Raw genomic sequence first — 23,838 nt, forward strand, 5'->3', positions numbered from 1 at the left:
TCCCCCTCCCCACCCTCCTCCAAATAAGTCCTCTTCACATTCCACCATTTTCTTACTTCACTTCTTCCACCACAGATCAAGGTTGGTTGGGTTAGTTTCAGAGGAAAGAAAATCAATGAGCAAAAACCATACTCCACTCTCTCGCCCCCACCACCCCCTTCCCCCAAACCTCTTCATTGGAATAATCTATGATATGGTGAAAACAACAAGAGAGTGTCTTTAAAAGTCAAAGGTACTCTCTGCCTGCCTTGGAACCATTAGGATTTGCCATTGGATTTCACGTTGCTGTCACTGAGAGGGGAAAGTAATTGTTTCTCTAATGCTGCCCCTCTTTTGGCAATGAAGAATTCAAAAATGTTCTTCCTTTTCCCCTCCTCTTCCTCTACTCCCCGAAAGTCCCAGACTCATCATCATCTGCAAATCTCCTTTTAAAAAAAAAAAATCTGTTTTTTCAAAGAATCCTTATTTGGTAAATCCTAATTATTCCAGGGTCTCAGGCTGAGTTCAAGAGCATTTCGTAATGTCTATGAGCCACACGTATCGTTCAAGGCGGCTGGCTGCGTGTGTGTATGTGTGTGTTTTAACGTTTTCAAAGTCTAAAAATACATACGTCTCTCACAGGAAGCAAGCCCAAGTTCTAATAAACAGCAATTCACTTGCAGGGCAGGCTGAGAACCGATTCACTTCCACGCAGAGTGACATGTCTGTTAGCCGGAGCGCGTAGAGTCAGCACTGCAGCCGGTTTGGGAATCAGACATTGTGCAGGCAGGCAGGGAGGGAGGCGAGGGCACCGCGAGGTTGAGGGGGGAAACTGGGGAAGCAGTGGGGCGGGGGTGTCAGCTGTTCGCCTTGATCTTGCAGGGTCGTTGAGGCGTGTGTGCCTGTGCTGTGGGAAAAGGGGCCCCCACGGCGTAAAAGCTGTGACATCAGGGTACGGATGAAGGCATGTGCTTTGGGGACACATTAATAAGCACAGAAAAAAACTCCTGCAGGTCATACAACCTGCATTTAGCAACAGACTTTAATGCGAGAGACTGCATTTGAATGGCTACACATGTCTGTGTGTGCAAGCTACAGCCACCCATAGAAGGACATGCACAGAGTGATACATATGATTCCATGCGGAAAGAAAGGCTTGTGTGCTTTGCTTCTGATATGAGCCAACACTGGAGGCCGTCTGAGGCAGCGTCGGGAAGCGGGCACTGCAGGATTGTTTGTTAAGCTCAACGCGGGATGGTGATGCAGGGAGTTGAGACCGGCAGATGAGGGAGAAGAGAGGGAAACCGGTGGGTGAGGGAGAAACTGATGTGGCCCCGGGGGTCTAACCCAAACTGAGCAAAAGCCGCTCTTTGGGAAACGGTTACGTCTGGGAAAGCACAGATTCCATGGCCCCCTCCAGACATTCTTGGTGCAAACGGTTGAGTGATGGCTGAACATGTTTTGAATAGCTAAGTGACTTCATTGAGCGATGGTCTGTTTGACGCATACTGCATTTGGTGCCCTTTCTCAATCCAAACCGCTGCCTTTAACATATTCTGCAGAGGAGCTCTATGCTGAATACTATATGCTCTTCCCCAGCCAGGGACTCAATATCAGGAAATTAATAGGAACTGTTTTAAACACACACACACCCCTCCTTAAAAAAATGAAAAGCCTTTCATACAGCTAGTCATTAACAGTGGAAAGACTTCCATTTAATTAAACATTTATGACAGACTTCTATTCCAAAAGAGAAGAAAAGCAAAGTGAATGAGGACTGCTTTAGGGATATGATCACAGAAGCAGTTTGCCTTCCTCAGATTTTAGTTAGATGGAGGGAGGGAGATATGTAGCCAGGAGATTAGAGGAAAGACAGCACGTTATTTTAGGGTAAATACACCCGGCAATCGGTGGGTTGGTATAAATACACTTTTTTTTATCAGGGTTTTATTTGCACATTCTTAATACCGTGATCTTTTAAACATATAATTCCCAGAAGGTAAGAAGACCGGGAGTAGCTTTGGATCACTTATGCATTAAAAGGCTTAAGTATTTTCATTAAAATTCCATCTGTTTGATGCCCACATCCCCAAATGTGCTGCCCACCCTTTAGCTTTCTCTCCAAGCTGCTCGCCCTCCCTCTTCCTGAATCATCTGTGAAGGGTTAGAATTGCAACGCTTCCCAAGGATTGTGCGATGAGCTTAGGAGCTGCCTCGGTGGTCCAGCCCCGGGCACTTGCCTCCAGGCGGTGATGGGAAGGCTGAGCCAGGCTCTCTTCGGGGTTGATATTCCCTTTCCACTTGTAGCCATGGCCGGGGCAGGAAGGGCTGGTGCTCAGGGCCGCATTTCGACCTGGCCTTTAATTTCCAAAGCCTCTGTCAATATAGGGCATTGCAGGCCTGGGGCCACCTTAGGAAGTTCAGCCTTAACCCCTTAGGATGTGGTTTTGAGATTTTAAGCTGCTTGTTTTCAAAGACTGCCCTGATTTCTAAGGGTTGTGAAAGGTTTAATTGAATGGATGTGTGTGTGTATTTCACTTATTTCTGAAAGTTGGCATAGACAGTTCTTGAGAGGTGTTGATGTGCGGGCTTTTATGAGCGTTCAGAAAAGGGTCAGCCTTTATGGAGATCAAGTTATCAGGGCTTTGGCTTCCCCCAACCTGTGATTTTTGTGAGAAATTGGACTTTCAAAAAAGCTCTCCCCCATCGCCACTTTGTTTGTGTTGTCTGCCCATATCCACGAAGTTGTGAACGGATTTCAAATCTCTCTGAGATGCTGCTAATGACTCCCAATGAAACACAGCCCTGTCTTCCTCTGATCTCTTTTGCTCTCTGATTTTCATTAGGCTTTTTGTCTCCTGAGATGATTCTTTTCATTCCCCTCTTGATGAAAATAAGAATCAAAAAAAAAAAAAAAAGTCCTTGCCTCTCTTGCTGCTTTTGAAATTAACTAGTCTGCTGTAGAATGAGAAGAGACATGACCACCTGTTAGGGACAGACACAGCGGGAGGGGGAGAGGGATCGAGAAGAAACTACCGCCCTCGTTTTTTCCCTCTGCAGAGTAAATACCTGAAAACCGTGTGTGTGAACTTGAAACCCTAGCAGGCCGGTGTCCTTAGTGGGATTTGAGGAGCAGCGGGTGGGCTTGGGGGACAGTGGATACAGGTAGGTAGAGAATGATAGAAGTTCTTGAACGTTTCAGGAATGCTGCATCAAGGTCTCTGAATGGAGAGATGAACTGGCCCTTTCAGGGAAGAGTTCAATAAATCTCCAACACCTTTTTCCAGGCGAGGTGTCTCTGCGCTCAGTGGCTCGCTGCTCTCGATATTAACCTCTGTTGTCACCTAAAGGAAACATTGTCTCCAGGGACAGCAAGAAATTCACTCTCTGTGTTTATTCTCTCCTGCTCCTTCCTCCCCTCTGTCCCAGCTCCCGGCTCCCTCTCAGGATTTCCAGCCCTGCAGAGGAGGAGCCAGCAGCTGGCACAGTGTGGTCCGTGGCAGAAACAAACCCGCCATGGTCCCTCTTTCTCTCCCTCTGTCGCCCCTTTTGCCTTACCAGGAGGCAGAGCAGAATTCTCTCTCCCTCTCTGATCAGGCTGTCACATTCCCTTTGCTGAATGTTTGAGCTCCTCTTCCATCAGTGGCTTCTCCTGTCGTCCCCTCTCCAGGCTGTTGGCTCTGCCAGCCATTCTACATCTTTGAGCAAGAAGTGTCTCGATTGTCCCAAATTGTCTTTTCCAAGTTCGTAACTGCACAGCCCTGGCTTGGCCTGTGAGGCAGTGGAGTGCTCCACGCGTGGTCCAGCCACGGCTCTCTTGTTCTGCAGAAGGAAAGGATACATCTTTTATTTTAGGAAAACCAACAGCCTTTCAGACACTCTTGCCTTTCAGCACAGATAGGCTGAGTATGGAAGATACTGATGGACTGCTCCATAATTCCCAAGATTATTTGACTTTCTTTAGGCACTTTGCACATAGTAGGTGCATAAGAAAAATTCACCAATGGATTGATGCAGAAAGTCTTAAAATTGCTGAAATGAATGCAAACATCGTAAGGACATGTGACAATCAAGTAATCAAAAGAGAGGAAGAAAGGGGGAGAGAGATAGAGAGAGAGAGAGAGAGAAGAGGGAGGGAGGGAGAGAAAAGGGACGAGGAAGTCAAAATGACTTGTTTGTTCTTCCTGGAACTTCTTTTTTAAAAGAATAATAATGAGTCATGAATCCATTATTATAAAATAAACGAATTCAAAAGGAGTCAGTCGCTGGGGTCGCACAGCTCCTAATTGGCTAAAGGGAAGGCAAATTATTCAATGAAAGGTAAAGAAAAATCACTGGTACACACAGCCTCTATAGGGAAGGAAAAAACTACCAGTTGATTTTCTTCCCTTTTCTTTTACAGTATACCAGAGTTCAGTTTGATCTATTTTTTTTCCTTTCTTTTCTCGCCCCATTTATTTTTCATGTGTATATTCATGGGCATAAGTGCGAGTTTGCTACATTGATGTACTGCACTGCGGCGGAGTCAGGGCCTTAACCACTGGTGAGGTGCAGACGCCACTGGAGCAACACCCGCTGTACCCCCCAAGCAACCTCCCGGCATCCCCCCCCAGGTCGATCTTGATATTCACCAGCATAGACACCTCTGAGCAGAGAGCTGGCATCAGAGTGGGCCATCCCTGTTTACTTCCCCCAGAACCTTCTACTCTTCGGCAAACCTCCCATCCAATTCACAGGACCCTGACAGCTCTCCCCAAGGCTTGGGTTCTAATCAGCAGTCCCCGTAGAGCCGGCCCAGCGTCGCTAGCCATGTTCCCACTTCGTTAGCCAAACCTGACTCCTCCACCCGCGAGTCCCAGCCCTTCCCGCCGCACTCCCTGCCCTAGCTTCTCCGGTTCAGGCGGAGCAGAATGAGGCTCACAGGAGCCAGACGACACACCAAGGTCATGTGGGCAGAAACTGGCAGAGCCAGAACTTGAATCCAGGCTTCTTATGACTCATGGAGCTACATTTTCCCCCTGCCACGTGCACCCTGAAAGCCTCCCGAGAGCTCTGTGCAGCGGACCCGAGCTACTGCGGCCTTGTTTCATACTCTCTGTGTGCACCAGATTCTATTCTGTCTCTGTCCCACTGTGTCCCCCGTGGAGCACCCAGGAAGCCTGAGTTCTGAGCCACCCAACTCCCCCAACATACCACCCCCTCCTAGCTGCTGTCTTGAGCTGCCCTGCACCTTTCAAAGTGGCGATGACTTTTCCCTGACCCCCTCACTCCTGTGAACTGAGTAGCTAAGGCCGAGAGAGTGCAACATGCAATTTCTAACCCCGAACTTCAGGCCAAACTCACCACGCACCTCTTCATTTTTGTCCTTTTGTTTTGGAAGTGTCCTCGATGTAAATGATCCATTGCTTTTTGATTTCAAGCATTTTCAGAAAATAGCAAATCGACATCGCCTGTAACTTGTCAAGTTTTCAGATGTAGCTTTGCGGTGTAACCGAAAGAATTTTCCAGCCACACAGACCCGAGTTCGCTTCCTGCACTGCAGCCTTGTGTGTTATTTGGGGCAAGTTATTTAACCTCTCCAAGCCTCTTTTCTGTAAAAAAGGAAATATAATATCCTCCTCGAAGGGTGGCTGGTGGTTTAGGGATTAAATGAATGGATGTCTGGCACCTGCTTTTCCCTGACCACCTCATTTGAAATTGCAACCAACACCCTCCACCCCCCACCCCTCGTCGACCCCCGTAGTGGTTTGTTTATTTTCGTGTTTGCAGGTCCCTGCCCCTTCCAGCACACTGCACTTCTTGCTCATTGTGTTCCTTGCCTGTCTGCCACTGGACTGCCAGCTTCCTGAGGGCAGGGATTTTCGTCTGTTCTGCTCCCTTCTGTACCCACAGCAACCATGACAATGCATGATGTCACCCTGCCCTTGTTGATGAACAAATGACCACTGCCTGCCACAGGGGGGGCGTTCAGCAATGGTGGTCCCTTCATATTGCCACAGTGAGCCGTGGTGGCCAAAGCATCATTTTTTATGACATTCTGAAAAATAAATAATGAACTCAACACAGAGGAGAGAGCGAGAGAAAAGAGGGAGGGAGGGAGAGAGAGAGATGGGGAGAAAGAGAGAAAGGGAGAGAGTTTCAACACACAAGGGACAGTAGTAAAGAAAGAGAATGGGAAATCGTGCTTAGAGAGAAAATAAATGCCTAAGAAGGAAGTTCTGGGGGTGCAAGTCCCACAAATAGATCCCGGCCACATCTTCCTCCCTCCACGCCATCCAAAGTGTCTGTCGCACAATCTGACCACAGGGAGCTTCCTGTGAGTGTTTGCTTTCAGGTCGGAGTGGGGGGAGAAGATACACCTCCAGACTGATAACGCAAGAGACTTTTTAATTTATCAAAACTCAATGGCTCCTTTTAGCCTCAAATATAAGTATTTTGGCCAAAAACTCATATTCAAATGAAACGTGAATTTCAAGTTTCCGGGTTAGTTTACAGCCACAGGTCAGGCAATTCCTCTGCTCATTCATTTTCTTGGTTAAATCTTTATGAGCCCCTACGAGGTGCCAGACGCTAGGCCAGGGCTTGGGGACACAATGGGAAACAGCATCCTTCAGAGTCACTGCCCTCAGGGTGCTGAGAGCCTCACGGAAGAGACAGACCCGAATTCAAAGAATCTCACACATACTTTACATATATATTACCTATAAATTACAACTCTGATAAGTGCTATCCAGGGAGACGCATGAGACTGTGAGCTTCTAATACTGGGATTGTATCTAACCAGGGAAGGCTTCCCTGAGGAGGTGAGATGGCAATGGGGCTCTGAAGAATGAATAGGAGTTAACTGGGCGAAGAAAGGAAGAAAGAACATTCCCGTAGGTCAGAGGGCAGCAAGTGCAGAGATGGAGGAGAATAAAAGTGAGACAAGTAGGGGTGAAGGCCAGGGTGGCTTGAAAACCGAGAGGGAGGGGATGTGTAGCTGGAGAGGGGACGCTGGATGGTGTAGGAGGGGGAATCGGAGTGATCAGGACCCCAAGGGCTTTGTTGGTTTTGTTCAAGAGTTTTGCTCATTTTGATCTTCTGGCTTCTAGCTTATAAGCTGTGTGACCCAGGGCCAGTCAGTTCTGTCTCTGTGCCTCACTGTTACCATCTGCTGATCAGAGATGATAATGCCTGTCCCTAAGGCTGTTGTGAGGCTTAGAGGAGCCCATTCCCTTCACATCTTTGCCTTGCCCCTGCTGCTTGCACCCCGACCTGAGTGTGGGGGTCTCTTAGGCCTCACAATGTCCCATGACCGTGCAGAGAACGGAGGAAATAGACTCAGCTAAATTCAAATCAACTAAGTTCAAAAAATACCAGTGGAGGTGTTGACGGTGGGGGCCGCCCTGTGTGAAACATAGGTATGGTGAACAAGCCCCCGGGCCTGCCCCCGAGACCCTCCAGGCCGTCTGAGCAGGGGATCCTAAGGAACAGGCAGCTCACAAAACAGCTTCATTTCATCCTAGACCTTTGAGACAGCCCCTGGCATCGCCTCTCCTTATTACCCTCCCACAATTCGGAGAGATTCCTGACATCTTTTACAATCGGTTAGGATCATCGAGGATTTGAGCTGGAATTTGAATGAGGCTCAGTTATAACCACTAGACTTTTTAGAAAATAGGAATGAGAGTAGAGAGATGTTAACTGTACTCCCCAATGCCAGACACGCATGTCACCTGCCATGGGGGCTGTTCGTGAGCCACTACGGCCCGGCCAGCACCCTGGTCCTTTCTTCTGGGTGCATAAAAATCTTTCCTCTCCCAGTTCCAGCTCCTCTTCAGTTCACCACCAATTGGAAAATGAACTAGCTACCAAAAAATTGCCTTCAGGGGACGGGGAAACAAATTTGATGTTCCACATTAATTATAAAATGCACTCTAATTTCAGAAACCTTGAAACTTAAAATATGTGCCTTAGAATCAAAGGAAGAGGGTAGGCTATCTTGCTGGCAGGGAGAAGTGCAGGCAGGGTGCTGAGAGAGCCGAAGGGATTTTTCCAGCTTGCAGCTCGTGCCTGTCCTGTGACTCAGGAATGAGCATAGAGCAGAAGAATGTGGTGTTACCAGCAACTTTCTTGATGAGGAAAAGGGTGATCGTTGCTCTTTGTTCAACAACTATTCCCTGAGCACCTGCCAGGGATGTGCGAGGCTCTAGGGTAGAGTTGAAAGGCTCCATGTCCACCCTCGAGGAGCTCAGTCTGGTAGAGAAGACACACCAGTGAACAGATGATGATGACGGCACAGCGTGAAATACAAGCACAAGGGATCCTGGGAGCACGGAGACTGGGGAGGAGGGAATGCCGGGGAAGCCTGCATTCTGAAGGCTCAAGGACGGGTCAGCAAGCTAAGGGAGAGAAGAGTACTTCAGGCAGGAGGAACGACATGTGCAGAAACACAGGTGCCCTCGCGGGAGTGCCGATGGTCCCATGTGGCTGCAAGGTGGAAGGCAGGGAAGGGTGAGGCCGGAAGGCCGTGGACATGTGATCCCAACGGGACAGAAATGGCTCAGGGAGCAGTGTGTGTTTCAGTATTATAAAAACGGGGGGGGGGCAAAAAGGGGGAAACCAGGGAGGGTCTTCCACCCTCCGGATCACCGGCCGTCGAGGGTCTGATGGATGGATGGGATGGGTGCTGGTGAGAGTTACTGAGCGGTGAGCGGCACAGCGCAAAGGTCGTTGCAGTAACCAGGTGACTCGCACTAAGTTCATCGTAGTACATGGGCAGTGGGGGAAAAGGGAGATCGTGAGGGCTGTACGGCGGCAGGACATCCAGGGCCCCTCGCCTCACTTCCGGGCATGACAAGCATTGTTGAGCACACACCGCGCGCCAGGCCCCGCGTGACGAACAGGCGATTATGGCGAGTTCCTACTCCAATGTCGCTTCTCAAGCGGTCTTCCTGACCCCCTGTCTAACGTGGCCCCCAGTCACATTACCCGCTTTTATTGCCTTCTTTCACTTTTTACTTTTATTTTTTTAGCATTTACTTGTTTCTGACCTGAGTGCCCCTATAAGACCGTAAGCTCCGTGAGGGCAGCAGGGACCGTGTCTGCCTGTCCACCACCATCTCCCCAGAGCCTCGTCTACTGCCTGGCACACGGGGTCTCGGGAGCTACGTGTTCAATGAATGAGCAGAGACAGAGTGCCTGGCCCCCAGGAGCTCCCCACCCAGGGAAGGAGACAGGCTTTTAAGCAAAACCTCCAGGCAGTCTTTTCTCCTAGGCTTAGCTGGAACCATATTCTCCAATTGTCCAAAACCCTTGAGAACAAGCAGGTGTTTCCCTTGCACTCTGCAGCCTCGGAGGCTCTCTGGGGCCCTCCCGGGCCACGGCTTTGCCTTAAAGCTTCAGGAAGCTGGTGAGCCTCTGCCTGCTGGGCAGCGGTCACCTTCCCTCTCCATGGAAATCCTTGTTAGTTATCGCCCGGCCCAGAGCTACTGACTTGGCAGCTCTGGGTTTGGCCTAAGGAGCCGCCACCCTGTTTCCTTATTGACACTGTGCTTATTCAGTCTTCCCTGAACTTCCTCGGCCTTGGGTAGTCTTGCAGCTGCTCACGAGAATGCCAAGGATTAGGGACACGATCCCAGGTGTGTGGCTTCTGTAGCCTCATTGCACGGAGAACCCACCCCTTGCTTCACCACACTGCCCACCGTGCGACTTAGATACCCCAGTGCCAGCCTCTCCAGCTTGACACTGGGCAAAACCCACCGGAGACAGCCGGTGCTGACCCCTAGACAGCCGGTGCTGACCCCTAGAACTTCTTACCCCCCAGCCTCGCCGTCTGCTCTCCTCTCACTCTGCGTCCAGGGTGGTCACGCTCTTCTGTCACATCTCCCCCCAGCCTGGAGCTCCATCTTTATCTCTGATAAAGGACAAGCCTTATCTTTCATCCTTCCTCAATTTCCCCTGAGTTTGACAATTGTCCCCAATTTTCCTCCAGCATATTTTTTGCAGAGAACAAAATAGTTGTTTGCAAAACAACTATTCTGCCATCACAACACTAATAACAATAGTAATAATAATAACAGCTAGTCATTCATGGAGTGCTTCCTCTGTACTAAGCACTGTTTTACATGCTTTCCAAAGGTTATCTCTTATTTAATTTTCACAATTCTGAAGATACGTGCCATGATACCCATTATCTGCATCTAAAGAGGCTCAGAGAAGTTAAGTAACTTGCCCAAGGTTGAAAGAGGAAGAGCTGGGATTCCAACCCAGGTCTGTCCAACCCCAAAACCTGTGTACAGCCTTCTGTTATGCTAATTATATTGACAAATTTCCCCTGGCCTCCAAATCTATAAATAAATGTCTTAGAGAAGTTGCGGGCAATGCTGAGCGGAAATTGCTGTTTGTACCCCATTGCACAATGAACTCGTCAACATTTTGAAGCTTAAATTGGGGTATGCTCCTTACCCGGGGCAGAGTGGGGGGGCGGACAGAGTTTCTCGTTGCCTTGAAAACAGAAGCGTGCCTCGGAGTGCAGGGACATCCCTCCCTTGCAGCGCGTGGAGGCGGAAGGGGTGACTGCAGAGATTCCCTCTCCCCTGGCTTTTTCCTAGACGGCCCTTTCCCAGCCACATCCTGCTTTGTCTTCAGGACTTAGCGAGGTTGTCGATCCTCCCCCAGGATCTCCGCTGCCTCCCGCCCTGCTCCCGCCAGGGTCAGGTTCCCTCTCTCTTTACCTCTACCGCAGCACCTGCCATCCTCCGCGTCGCTTGTTTCCGTTACTGTCTCCACCCCTCTAGACCGTGGGTTCCCCCACCCGTTTCTTCTACAGGATTTACTAAGTGGCTACCATGTGCCAGGTGCCATCCTAGGCAGAGGTGTGACAGAGCGCAGAGTGTTTAGGGGACAAGGTGAGGTCAGTGGCATTGCTGGAGGGCCAGGTGTGGGGGAGGGGAGGTGTTAGTAATGAGGGATGAGATTGGACAGAGACCCCCTCAGGGGGATGGTTAGACTGCGATTGGTCAGTGCTTGCTGGATGCGTGAAAGAAGGAATGAACACAGGATGTAGCGCAAAGCTTTGCGTCTGACATTGCAATGCACGTTCAATCGCAGAGTTTTCCCGGCACCATCATAATCAGAGGATGTATTTATTCCTGCCGGGCCTGAAGTTCATGTCAGCTCTAGCACCTGCCAGCCTGGGTTCGAATCCCGACCCTATCACTTGCCAGCCACGTGACTTCGGATGCAGAATTTAACCTTTCTAAGTTAATTTCCCATGTGTAAAATGGGGGAAACCATTGTATCTCCTCATGAGTTGGTTGTGAAATTTTGGGAAGATGATCCGCACAAGTTGCTCACCGAGGTGCCAGCGCATAGTAAGCACTTGGTGAATGCCAGGTGCTTGTTAGACGTGTGTTTACTATTTATTTATATACTGGCGGTTGCAAAGGGTGATCTGCAAGTGCTTGTGTTTGGGGCTCAAATATTCTACAGATTGAGAACTTTCTTATAAAAATGCACATTTTTGGCTTTCCTTGAAAAAAAACCAGGAGATTTTTGTAACCCTGGGTCCCATCCCTGCTTGGCAACCATCCGCAGGAGCTGGGCAGCAGATGTCTCTTCCGTGTGGCAGGTGCTCTGTTCTTCCCCCAAGTCCCCACTGCTCCCGAGCGGCTTACGTGGCTCATGTGGCTGCTTCGCTCCTTTAGTGGCCTTTGCCTGGCCTCTGTAGGCATCTAAGTTTGCAAATCCTCCTCTAGGCCTATGGCGAATTACGGGCGGAGCCTTTGTCTTTTGACAGCTAAAAACATAACTAAAACGACACCAGCGCAGACATGGTATAGCAGCTCACAGAAGCAGAGGGAGCGAAGCCAGACATCTGTAAATAAACGCACAAACATCCCACATCCCCGAGCAGTGCTTGCTGATAAGATTCAGGTAGAAGGCTAGCCTCGTCTACTCCCTTTTACAGAGCATCCCTAGGGTGAATTGCTGCTTTTAAAGACAGAGACTCTCACCCATTTCAGGCCACCCTCCCGGCTTTCCTTTCAGAGGCTGACATTTTCCGACCTTGACCCCGGTTGGGGAGCACACCCTGTTGTGCCGACCAGCCACGTGGTGCGCTGTATTCAATAACTAAATGCCAGGTGCCGGGCAGCCAGGCCACGCCGGCGGTGCCGGCTGCCCAGAGAGGGGAGCAGGCTTGCTTCAGGGCCCGGGGAGTCTACACTCTTCACTTTCATCTTGGAAGACTTCATGGAGAAGAGGGAAATTGTAGGATTTTTCTGGGTAGGAAAGATTGCCCAGCAAATGCCCAGAAAGGATACGAACTTAAAGATAACGTAGTTTGATCTGGGAGAATGGTCAGATCTGATCCGATGTGATAACTTTTGAATGTTTAATATAAGTCAGGCTCTGTGTGAGTTCACAAGCCACAGAAACAAGTCAGCAGTGAGGTGGGCGGGGGGGTGCTCTGTCCTCCGTCTTTCTCGCCTGTTTTACTTTCTTCGTCGTATCGTTTGCTCTCTGACTTTGTTTGTTTGTCTGCAGTGCATCTTATTTCCCACCACCCAGAACATAAGCTCTGGGAGACCAGAGTGCTTGGCCTGTTATATTTACTGCCATAGCCCCAGGGCTGAGATCCGCACCTGGCACACGGTTGGTGCTTGGTAAATGTTTGTTGGGTGCCATGAGGCTGCCCCTGCTCTGCAGGAGATCAAGTCCTAGACCAAGACACAGGCAGGTGCCAAGACCATTACCGGCGAGCTCAGGGCACTGATACAGGCACGTGCGAAGTCTAGAAAAGAGAGCAACTCTACAAGGAGGTCAGAAAGGGGACCTAAAGGCAGTGGCCTCTGCAGTGGGCTATGCAGGATGAACAGGAATTGCCCAGTAGAACAGAGAGGATAAAGCGCAAAGCACATAAAGGAAGCGAAATCACCTGAGGCCCAAAACGGCCCGGTCAAGGAGAGAGCAGAGCACTTGGTCTAGAGCAGCCCCTCTCAAACTTCACCTTGTAGGCAAATCACCCGGGATCTTGTTGAAATGCGGGTGCTGATCCTGGGGTGCAGGCGGGGGCTGAGACTCTGCATTTTGAGCTCCCAGGCGAGGCTGATGCCGCAGGCCTGCAGACCACACCCAGAGAAGCAGCACTTTGGAACACAGCCGGGGGTTCTGGCGGAAGTGGGTCTAAATCCCACCTCTGCTGCTAGTGGGCTGGGCCTGCTTCCCCACCTCCACCATGAGAGTAATGACCTTCCTCCCAGGTACCGAACGAATTCAGAGTGCATGAGTCTGGGAAAGCCATTAGTTCAGTCCCAGCACTTCCTGTGAGTCCATTTCAGCCAATATTATAATTTATGGTTAAAGGGGGTGACCAGAGGTATGAGAAGAAGGGCTGATTTTCCCTGAGAGCTAAGGTTTGAGGGTCTTCTGTGTGCTGGGCCCCGTCCTAAGGACCACATGTATGTCACCTTCCCTAAGCCACACAGCACTATAACATGGGTGTTATGATTCTCATTTTACCCAGGAGAAAACAGAGGGAGTGTATTGTTTCCTATTGCTGCTGTAACAAATTGCCACAAATGTAGTGGCTTAAAACAGTACACACTTATTATCTGATAGTTCTGGAGGTCAGAAGTCTCAGGGACTTCTGGGCTAAGGTGTCAGCAGGACTCATTGGGCTAAGGTGTCAGCAGGGATGGCTCCTGGGAGAACCTGCTTGCCTTTTCTAGCTGCTAGAGGCTGCCACATTCCTTGGCCTGTGGTCACTCCCTCCATCTTCAAAACCAGCAACGTTGGACAGAGTCCTTGTCATAACTCTCCTGCCTCCCTCCTCCACACCTAAGCACCGGTAGTTACAGTGGGCCCACCCATATAATCCAGGATAATCTCCCTATCTCAGGGTCAGCTGATTAGCAGGCTTAATTCCACCTGCAACCTTAATCCCTTTTGCCAGGCAACATAACACACTCACAGGATACAGGGACTGGGACCTGGACACCTTATGGGAGGCCATTATTCTCCCTACCTTGGGAAGTGAGTGGTTAAAGAACTCTCCTAATGTCACAACCTCAGAATGGAACACCTGGAAGGGATTTTAGAGTTTGTATCAGAAAGGATTAGATTTGACTACAAGTAACAGAAAAATAAAATTAACAGTGGCTTAAATAAGACAAAAAGTTTATTCTTTTTCAAGTAAATGAATCTGGAGGCATGAAATGTAAGGCTGGTCTGGAGGCTCCACAAACTGGTTAGCGATGCAGGCTCCTACCAGCTCCCTGCTCCACCGTCGCTCCAGGGTGCCCTTCAACCTCACAGCCCAGCAGGGCTGCCAGAGCTCCAGCCACTGCCTTCACATTCCACATAGCATGGTGAAGAATGGCACCAAAAAAACAGGGCAAAGGGAACCTTCACCTGGCTCCCAAGGAGATTTCCTGGAAGATATTGCACAACAATTTTGCTTTAGTCTCGTTGGCCAGAAATGTGTTACACGACCATACATTAGCTATAAGGAAGTCTCGAAAAGATAACCTTTATTCCAGGTGGCCACATGCCTGGTGAAAAAGTAGAGGTTCTGTCGCTGTGGGAAAAGGAAAGAGAGACGGCGACTAGCAGGGATGCCACAGGGCTCATCTAGTCCAAACCCTCACCTTGTCATGGAAGAACGTGAGGCCCAGAGAGGGAAGGGACTTGTCCCTGTCACAGAGCCACAAGTGGCTGTGTGGAGTCCCATGTGTCCAGTCCCAGGCAGCAAGCGGCATGGGCCTCCAGCCCCTAGCATGGTGACTGGCACATGGTAGCTGCTCAATAATGTTTTGGGACGAAGGGACCTGGCCATTGCACCACATCCGACGGTCCCTCTGGGCCCCCCGCTAGGCTGCTGCTCTCCCGGGGCAGACGAAGCCCCCAGCTTGGGGAGGCCTGGCCCACTGCTCTCCTGAGTCTCCTTGCCCCCTTTCCCCCACCTCGCACCTCTGTACCCCTGGGGGAGCTCCAGGCTCCTCTGTCTGTCCCGCAAAGTCCCAATCCGAGGCCCTTCCACACGACAGAGTGAGCGGCAGAATTTAGCAAGGGGAAGCCTGAAGTCGCACTGAGAAATGAAGTGTGCCTCTTCTGGGTTTGCTCTGTGACAGGGACACCTCCTTACAGAGGGGCTTTATTTCTGGGGCAGGTCGTGGCAGGGCACTCTTGCTGTTGTCTTGGCATCCCGCGGTGCGGTCCGTTCTGACAGGGTGAGGGGGGTGACGGAAGCCAGGAGAGGGGGGTGGCAAAGCTCACCTGTCTCCCACTGGCTGGAAAGCCCAGGAGCGCCACCCTCAGGCGTTCGCCACCTGCGCCAGGTCAGACGTGCGCGAAGATCTGTGCACTTTCTTACACTCTCTGTTGTCGAGTCTTTCTCTCCTCAACCGGACAGCACAGCCCTTGAGACAGGGACGGCGTCAGATCTGCCTCTCTGCCCTCTGCCTGGCACACGGTGGCAGTTGGTGAATAAAATGGGGTGGCCGATTCGTTGGAGTTTAATAGCTAAGGCGGTGTCTGGCACATAGTAGGCTCTCAGCGAAAGTTTTTAATGAAAGAAGAGGCAGGAAAGGGAGAGAGGATGGAAGGACAGAGGGAGGGAAGGAAGGAACAAATTGGTCTGTGCCTTGGCTTGCCAGGTAAGCAGCAGCTCAGAGAGCAGGCGGCTCTCCCGGCCTCGATCCCCAAACAGCAGACTCCCTCCCCAGGACCGAGTTCTCAGGAGAACATGAGAACCTGGCCCGAAAGGTCTGTTTCCAAGAGCCTCCCCTCCAGCTTGAGAACATGCGCCTTTGGGGTGTCCCGGTGGGCCTCAGGGTTACAAGAGCGTGGCCAGAGGCAGAACGGGTGGGGCGGCCCAACCCTGTGTCCCAGGCGGTGGCTTTCCAGGCCACCGGAGAATGGGAGCCAGAGGTGGCATGAAGGATGATGCGAGGCGGCGGGGGTGGGGGAAGAGCCCGCGAAGGCTGGCAGAGGCCGCCTGGAGAGACGGGAGATGCCAGGGCGCCGGCCGGGCCCTCTCGAGCCCAGAGGGTCCGTGACAGTTGGCCAGAGCGAAGGGAAACAGCAGCAGACCACAGGGAGGGGCCTGCCTCCCCCAGGCAGGGAGAGACACCCCCTGCTGCCCCCAGAAACACTGCCCGGAGGAGCCCACCGAGACACAGCACAGAGAAACACCAGGCCGGGGGTGGATATTGCGGACTGAGCGACGCGAGGAAGCCGCAGAGCCTGTGGCCGAGACCCAGGCTACAGTTACAGGCCAGGGCCTCCGACAACACGACCACACACCGCAGCAGCCCGGGACCAATAGATTTTCCCTAGAACCCAACCACTTCCTGCCCTAGTTTCTTCCCGGATTGATTGGGCAGCACGAGCTGGCAGAAGGAGCCGGGTCTGGGCATCAGACAGGCCTGAGTTTGAATCCTGTCTGGCCCTGCGACCGCAGGCAGGTGCTTAATCTCTCCTGAACCCCCATTTCCTGTCTGCCACAGAAAACAGGAGCACTGCTTCTCAAGCAGCATGCGGAACGAATTAAAATAATCTATGGAAAGGCCCTGCACACACAGTAGAAACTCAACAGACGGTGATGTTTTAAACCAGGACTCCCCACCCTTCCATCGTCTGGGTACCACGTGCACTATGGTTGCTATATCCAGACACCACCCATGCTGTTATCAACCAAACACTTACCTTTAAATTAATCCCGTCTGAGCCTCATCCTAAGCGATAGTAGCTAAGAAATCACTGATTCAACGCACCAGTTATATTTTTAACACACATCAAAAATATTCAGCTCGAATCTGTTGACGTGTTCGTCCCTGTACCACCTGAATCCATCTCAGATGCCACAGTGGCCCACCAGCCCCTTGGCGAAAGCGCCGTGCTGACTAATAAAGCAGCTGCCGGGGCTGAAGGACGTGGCGGGACCGGTGGCCCTTCATCCCCATCACTCATCAGCTTTTCTCTTTAGGTGATAAAAGAGGCACCGGCGTAGAAAGTGCAAAGAAGGTCAGAGGCCAATCCCCAGATACCGCCTGGACTCCAAGAGCCGTTCTGAGGCGCCGGAGCTCTCGGCTCTTAGTCCAATTTGACCCATTCTTCCACCTAGAAAGGGCGGTGGTGTGGACAGCAGCCCCGGGAGAGAGAGATCCTGCCTCGCTGTTCACACACTGGTCTGTGCTGGAGGGTTTCCCCTCAGGCTTCCCGCAGGGTCTTCGGGAGATGCCCCCACCCACGACTCCATCCATCCATCCGAGCGAGAGGGATTATTCGCCACCCGAATCTTTCAGACACAGGATTTACCTCTCACACGGAGAGGTGCTTTTTGGAGAAGCTACGAGATCTCTCGGGAATGGTTTTCCCCGGGGTGAGAGAGGAAAGGCTGCTTTGTCGTCACAGCGACTGCTGTCTGGCATGACGGTAATGACCGAAAGGATTGGGGGACTACAGGGAGGGTTTGGAATAACGCGACGCACAAACCTAAGAGACATAGTGTCAGGTAGCAGGAACCCGGGTGTCCAATGAGGAAGATCACAGGCGTTTGCTCCCTCCCCTCCGTCCTGACTCATCCCCTTAGCTCCGGGGGCTTCGTCTGCCATCATCTCCATAAAGTAGGCGCTGGACATGGAGTGTTGAACCGCACCCCGGGAGTGTTTATTCGGAAGATCCAACACTGTCTTGTCAGACCCTGAACCGCTGAGAAGAGACATAGTCGTTTCTTACAGTTGAATGAATCAACACATTCTTAGGGATATAAACTAATTTCTGGGCATTAATGGGGCGGGGGGCGGGGGAAATGAACCACAGAGTGTCTTGTCTGCACAGCAATGACAGGCCGCCTGGAAGGAAGAGTTGAGAGCCACTGCGCTTTCCCTTTGGAGGGACCCGAGCTACCGTGAGTTAGTTGGCTGTAAGGACCCCCTTTGGGATGGCAGGCGTGGGGGAAGTAAGCGTTCTCGCAATGAAGCTGATGGGATTTTAATAGCCAGACAGATGGCCTGAGAAAAAAAAGGATGGTTTTTTTGAAAATGAGGGAAAACACTTCCATAGCTTCCCTTCAATTAAAACAAAGTGAGAGCCGTCCGTGCTGGAGCGATTCATCACCATTATTAGTATTGTCAGCTCGGATGTCTGCTTTTTAATAACTGCATGATAGAGCATCAAGTAATAAACTAGGGCAGGATCTTCAGACATATGAGAGGGTGTAACTGTCCGCTGACTTTCGATGCAATTATTATTATTATTTTGGCTTCGTTCGATTTCACAATTTAATAATGATCCCAAATAATTGTATTGTTGTTGATCTCATTTACGCAAACATTTATCACGTATTGGATTCTTTAGCGTCCATCCTCCTAAAAGCTGAGGTTGTGCACAATTCACCCTTGAGCAGCCAGCGTTTCTGAAAATCTGAATCCAGAAACCTGGGGCGGAGGGGGAAATACAAGGAAAAGGGAGTCTTCAGAAAGAAGGGAGGTTGGAGAGGGAAGGAAGGGAGAAAACAGTGTCTACTGAGCACCCTCCTGTAGGCCAAGGGTTGTATTTTGTCCTCACAACAACCATGCAAGCTGTTTCAGGATCTCCCTTCTGCAAAGGAGGAAGCTGGGAGATCAAGCAGTTTGCTCAGAGTCGCACAGCTAACAGGGGCAGAGGTGGCGGGCGGGCTCAGGACTCCCTCTCTCCACTCTCTCACTCCTGCACGGGGCTTCAAGCCCTGCACCTTCTCCCCAAGTCTCAGCCACGCTGTGGGAACCATCCCCATCTGTGGAGAGGAGCCGTCTCATAGCGTCCCTGCAGTGCGTGCAAGGGCAGAAACTCACACGGGAATTCTGCCTCCTGGTCTGTCTATGTTACACTTCCCTAATTCAATTATCAGATTCTCCTAATGGCTGAGCATCGTAAAGACAGGCTGATGGTAGAGGGAGGGTTGGTCCCCAAGAGGAGGCCGCCTCGGCATCCTTTGGCTACCCAGAAATGGACCCGACAGAGAGGGGGAAGTGATCACCCACAGGAAACACACACGTGCCACGTACGCACCTGCCACATATGCACAGACACTCTGGAATCTACTGTAGAGACCTTCTTTCATCCAACTCCCACAACAACCCCCTATGGCAATAATTCCCCCTGCACAAACGAGAGAACTAAGGCCAAAAGAAGTTAAATGATTTTTTTCAGGTTAGTCATTGATGGTGTTGGTATTTAAACCCTGCTGGATTTAAGTCTAGCCGATAGATTCCAAACAACTTCAGCATCAGTGGTATAAATTTTGAAAAAAGACAAAAGGAAGAAGTGGGAGAGATTAGGGATGTGACCCAAAAAGAGATTTAGAATAAAGGTGGCTGCCCAGGGGACTATGGATTTAATTCCTTTCCTGACCAAAAGCTGACACTTAAGTTGAATTCCGCAAACATTTACTGATGTCAATGATGTGAAGATCATTGTGCCAAAGCACCAGTGCTGACCAAAGATTCTGATTTACTGCCTTCTTCCTTTTGAAAAACTTTTGACTCTGAGTAAAGAGATGTACTCCTCTGCCACAGAGAGATAAATGAAGTAGTTTCTCTTTCCATGCTGTTTCCAAGTAGGAAAGATCTGGTCTCTCTGCTAGGGCCCCCGGAGGTGTTCTCTGGATTCTCAGGTGCCCCGTCAGTTGCCTTTAGGGCTGGACACCTAAACCAACAGAGAGAGAGGCTGGGGGGTGAAGAAAAACCAAAACGGAAGAGCCACTGAAATGTAACCAAAAATTGAAAGAAAACAATACATAGATGTTTAGCTTCTAACTTATTCATGAAGAAAACAGATACAAATTCTTAAAATAATAAAAAATAGGGAATAATTTTTCTATTTTCCATTCCTATTCTTTTGAAAGGATAAATTCATAAATAAAGAAGTTGACAGGGCCAGGCACGGTGGCTCACTCCTGTAGCACTCTGGGAGGCTGAGGCGGGAGGATCCCTTGAGCTCAGGGCTTCAAAACCAGCTTGAGCAAAATCCAGACCCCATCTCCACTAAAAATAGCAAAAATTAGCTCAGCATAGTGGCGCATGCGCCTGTAATCCCAGCTACTCGGGGGCTGAGGCAGCAGGATCGCTTGAGCCCGGGAGTTTGAGGTTGCTGTGAGCGAGGCTGACACCACTGCACTCTAGCCTGGGCAACAGAGTGAGACCCTGTCTCAAAAAAAAGTTGACAGGAGAAGAGAAGAACTTGAGAGGTGAAGGTCGAGATCAGAGTGGTTCAGATGTGGTGGTGGTGATAAAGGCCACGGTAAATGTGACTGTGGGCCAGTGATGGTGGTGATAATTAATGATGGTGATGAAGGTGGTGGTGATGCAGGTGGTGGTGATGAAGATGGTAATTACGATGATCGCAGGCATTGTTACCCTAATAATGACTACCATCTAAAACAATTCTTAATAGTATGGAAGCCCTTTAACTTGCATTATTTCATTTCAGGAGAAAAATTCTGGATTTTTCAAAACAACAACTATTTCTAACCTGAGTTCCACCCTGAGTATCACCCCAACTCAGCTAAGTTCATAGAAAAAGGGACGGCTGGAGTGGGCTCTGTCTCCGTGCCACGTTAAGGGGACAGTGATCTAGGGAGGAAATGACAGTTATGGAAACTAAGGTGACAAAAGCCCATCCCAGACTTCCCTCGACCCATCGCCCCCACCCCAAGGTTATTCTCCCGAATCAGTCCCCCAAAATTGATAGTACTTAATGCCCCTGCCACCTGATAATTATTTAGTAGCTTTCAAAAGCTGCGTAAAGGATTGTAGCCTGCTTCCTGGTGGATAAATAAAAATCATTTGTGATAATGGAAACGTATTTATGTTTTAATTAGGTAGCAGCCGAGAATGAAAGTCCACAGAGAGCCGCCTCCCATAACCTCTCAGGGAGCCCTGACGTAGCGGGGGTCGTTCGGGGCCAGGTGCATTCGCTGTTTTCCGCGTTTTCACACGAAGGACTTCAGCCCCTGACTGTCAGTCCTACCACACTTCGCCCGAACACATCACACACCCTTCTTCTAAAAAAGAAGATCCAAAACGCTGACGCATAGGCTGCCAACAAAATGATTTCTTTAAAAATAACCTAATAACCGAATATCAGATCAAAGCATGGCCAGCTGTGCGGTTCCTCTGGCCATGCCAGGTGCCACAGTAACTGCCTGCTCTGTGTCGTGCTGCAAACTTTAATTGGGAGTGTGGGCTGTGTCGGAGGGCCTGACTTCCAACAGCGACTCAAACCCTGTGTCCTTGGGAAGAGGGGGCGCGATGAGATCGATGGATCCGAGTAGGGCTTGGGGAGCCGGAGAATCAGGTCGAATCGCTGGGAGCGTACCTGGGCAGCGAAGAGGTCGCTGCGCGGAAGTGAGGCCGCGTCTTCAGTGTTTTCAGAGAAGCGGGTGGTGTCCCGGCGCCGGGAAGAGGCGGTGACCGGCCTGGCTGCAGTCCACTATGGGGAAACAGAGGGGAACAGGTGTGAATGACGGGCATGGAGGTGGAAATGAGGTCATATCTGTAGCGTGGAGCTGTAGGGGGAATGTCGTCGCATGTGCAGGGGGAAGGATGGAGGCAAATTGGGTCACGTCTTTGTGGAAATGATGAGAGAATTGGGTCAGAACTGTGGGGGAGAAGGCTTGAGAATTGGGTCGAGTCTTTGAATAGAAGGGGGAATTGGGTCAAATGTGCATGTGTGTGGAAAGAGGGTAGTAGAAGGTAATTGGAGAGTGGGCTGATGCTCTCGGATCACAGGGCAGGGGGATGAGGAAACAGCCCGGATCCACACAGGGGTTAAAAATCGAGCAACCAGGTTCTGGTCATATCCTCCAAATCCCATTGACTTGCTGTCTCCCCTCGGAGCGTTGGACTTAATGCGACTTTCCTCCTCCTACCCCGAGCTGTGTGACATAAATCTCAGCCAGGACAGGTATAATTCATTCTTCAGCACTTTGCAAGCTAACCCAAATTGGCATTTGGGAAGGCAACAATCCTATAACTTCACGTGGCCTCATTTTACCTGGGCTTCAAGGCGGTGAGCAGCTGCCCACACCTTGGGTTTCAGCACATCAACAAATTCAATACTAACTCTCCCTGCTTTCCAACCGCTGGCATCATTGCATGACTCGGGGCCTCAAAATACATTTTGCAAATAAAAGCTGAGTAATAAGTTCATTTTAGCAGCTTCCAAACTGGCTTTGTTCAAATCCTTGCAATCATGAGGCAGTCAAACCACAACAATACTCAAAATTATACTTCAAAGGAATGTACTTTTATTAATCAACTGAACTCCTATTGGCTACTTGGTTGAATAGAACTATTCTCAAAGCAAAAACGGAATGTGCCATTCACAACCCTGTCTGCTGTGACACTCTACAGAGAAACGTATTAAATCCACAGAACTTTATTGGAACTGAACAGCACCACAAGGTCAGAACATGCCAGTATATATTTCCTGGTAATTTCAGGCCTCATTTATGCGCGTGTGGGTTAAGCAGGGTTTCTGCTGAAGCGCACGCTCATGACCTGCTGTCTCCTCTTGGGACCTACGTATGGAGTTATAATGAATCTGATCAGATAAGGCCAGCTGGTTAAATCTGCATTTCGGCTTCTTCTAAGAATTCCTTTCTATTGGCGCAAATCACAGTGGTTAATGAGATAAGCTTATAGTAGCTCCTGCAGCAGGTGGACCTCTCTGACCCACCCCAGAGGGAAATGCCCACCTAGACAGTACAATGGTGGGGAAACTATGTCATCCTCCATGGACCAGCGGATGCTTAAGGCTCCTTAGAGAAGAAGAGAGACCTAAACATCAATGCTTTCTATTCTTGAGGTGATATTTGGCGGTATTTTGGAATTACGGGTATAGGTACCTGATAAATATACTTTTAGATCAAATAGTTTGGCTCTGATTTTTCTCGACTCTTAGAGCGTTTGAATGCAGAAGCATCTCGCAGATCCTGAAAGCCTTCTCCAGGAAATGAAGAGTGAGAGACCTAAAAGGGAGTTGTTTCCTCCGCAGTTCAAATCAAACCTTCATTTTCTTCAGCGGGGTTATTTTAAGTCATTCATTATTATTTTTCCTCTGAAGCAGAGGCTGTTTGATATTGTAAGATTGTTAGAACCAGACAGAGGAAAGAGGACACTGAAGTATTATTCTTGCTGCAATTTCAGATGAATTTGCTGCTGACAAAAGATTTTTAAAACACACACACACACGCGCGCGCACACACGCACACTTCATATTAGGAGGAACAGAGAGAGAGACAAGCTCCATCAGGCAGCTTGGGGAAATTAGGTCCCTGCCATTTTTCCAGGCCATTCGCTGAGGTTGATCCGGCAGATGTTCCCAGGCAGTGGGGTAGAGGGAACAGCCCCGGATGTGAAGGCAGAGAATCTGGGCTACGGGCTGTGTCTTCCACATCTGAGCACTGTGACCTTGGCAAGGCGCTTAACCTCTCTGAGCCTCCTTTTCCTCTGCGAAATAGAGGGAGCAGACAGTACCTGGCAGTTCAATAGCAAGTCAAGCCTCACAGCACCCCACGGGGAAGGCAGTGGTGGCTTGACGCTCCGAGGCCTGTGCTTCCCAGGGCGGCTGTGAGAATGGAGTTGAAACGGGAGTCAGCTGGTGACCTTAAGCCAGTTGTTCACCCCCTCTGAGCCTCACATTTGTCATTTGCAAAATGAGTAATGTTGCCATTGAAATGAGCTCCCGAAGCGGGATATGCTCTTCCTGCGTCCTGGGTTTGCCGTAGCGGGAGCCGTGTGCACTAGTCACAGTGGCACGTACTGCTCTCCTAGAGAAAGGGCCGTGGTCCCAAGCAGAGAAGGATCTGCAGCTGCCAACAGGATTCAGGTT

General features: G+C 50.2%; 1 protein-coding gene across 1 annotated transcript in view; it reads left to right on the top strand.

Annotated features, from left to right (window-relative positions):
- The window catches only part of CACNG2 (calcium channel, voltage-dependent, gamma subunit 2), a 115,189-nt gene that overhangs the window by 372 nt on the left and 90,979 nt on the right, over nt 1-23,838 (top strand). The gene's annotated exons all lie outside the window — the stretch shown is intronic.

This window comes from Propithecus coquereli, unplaced genomic scaffold, assembly GCF_000956105.1.
Source record: "Propithecus coquereli isolate 6110/MARCELLA unplaced genomic scaffold, Pcoq_1.0 Scaffold126, whole genome shotgun sequence".
Classification (NCBI taxonomy): domain Eukaryota; kingdom Metazoa; phylum Chordata; class Mammalia; order Primates; family Indriidae; genus Propithecus; species Propithecus coquereli.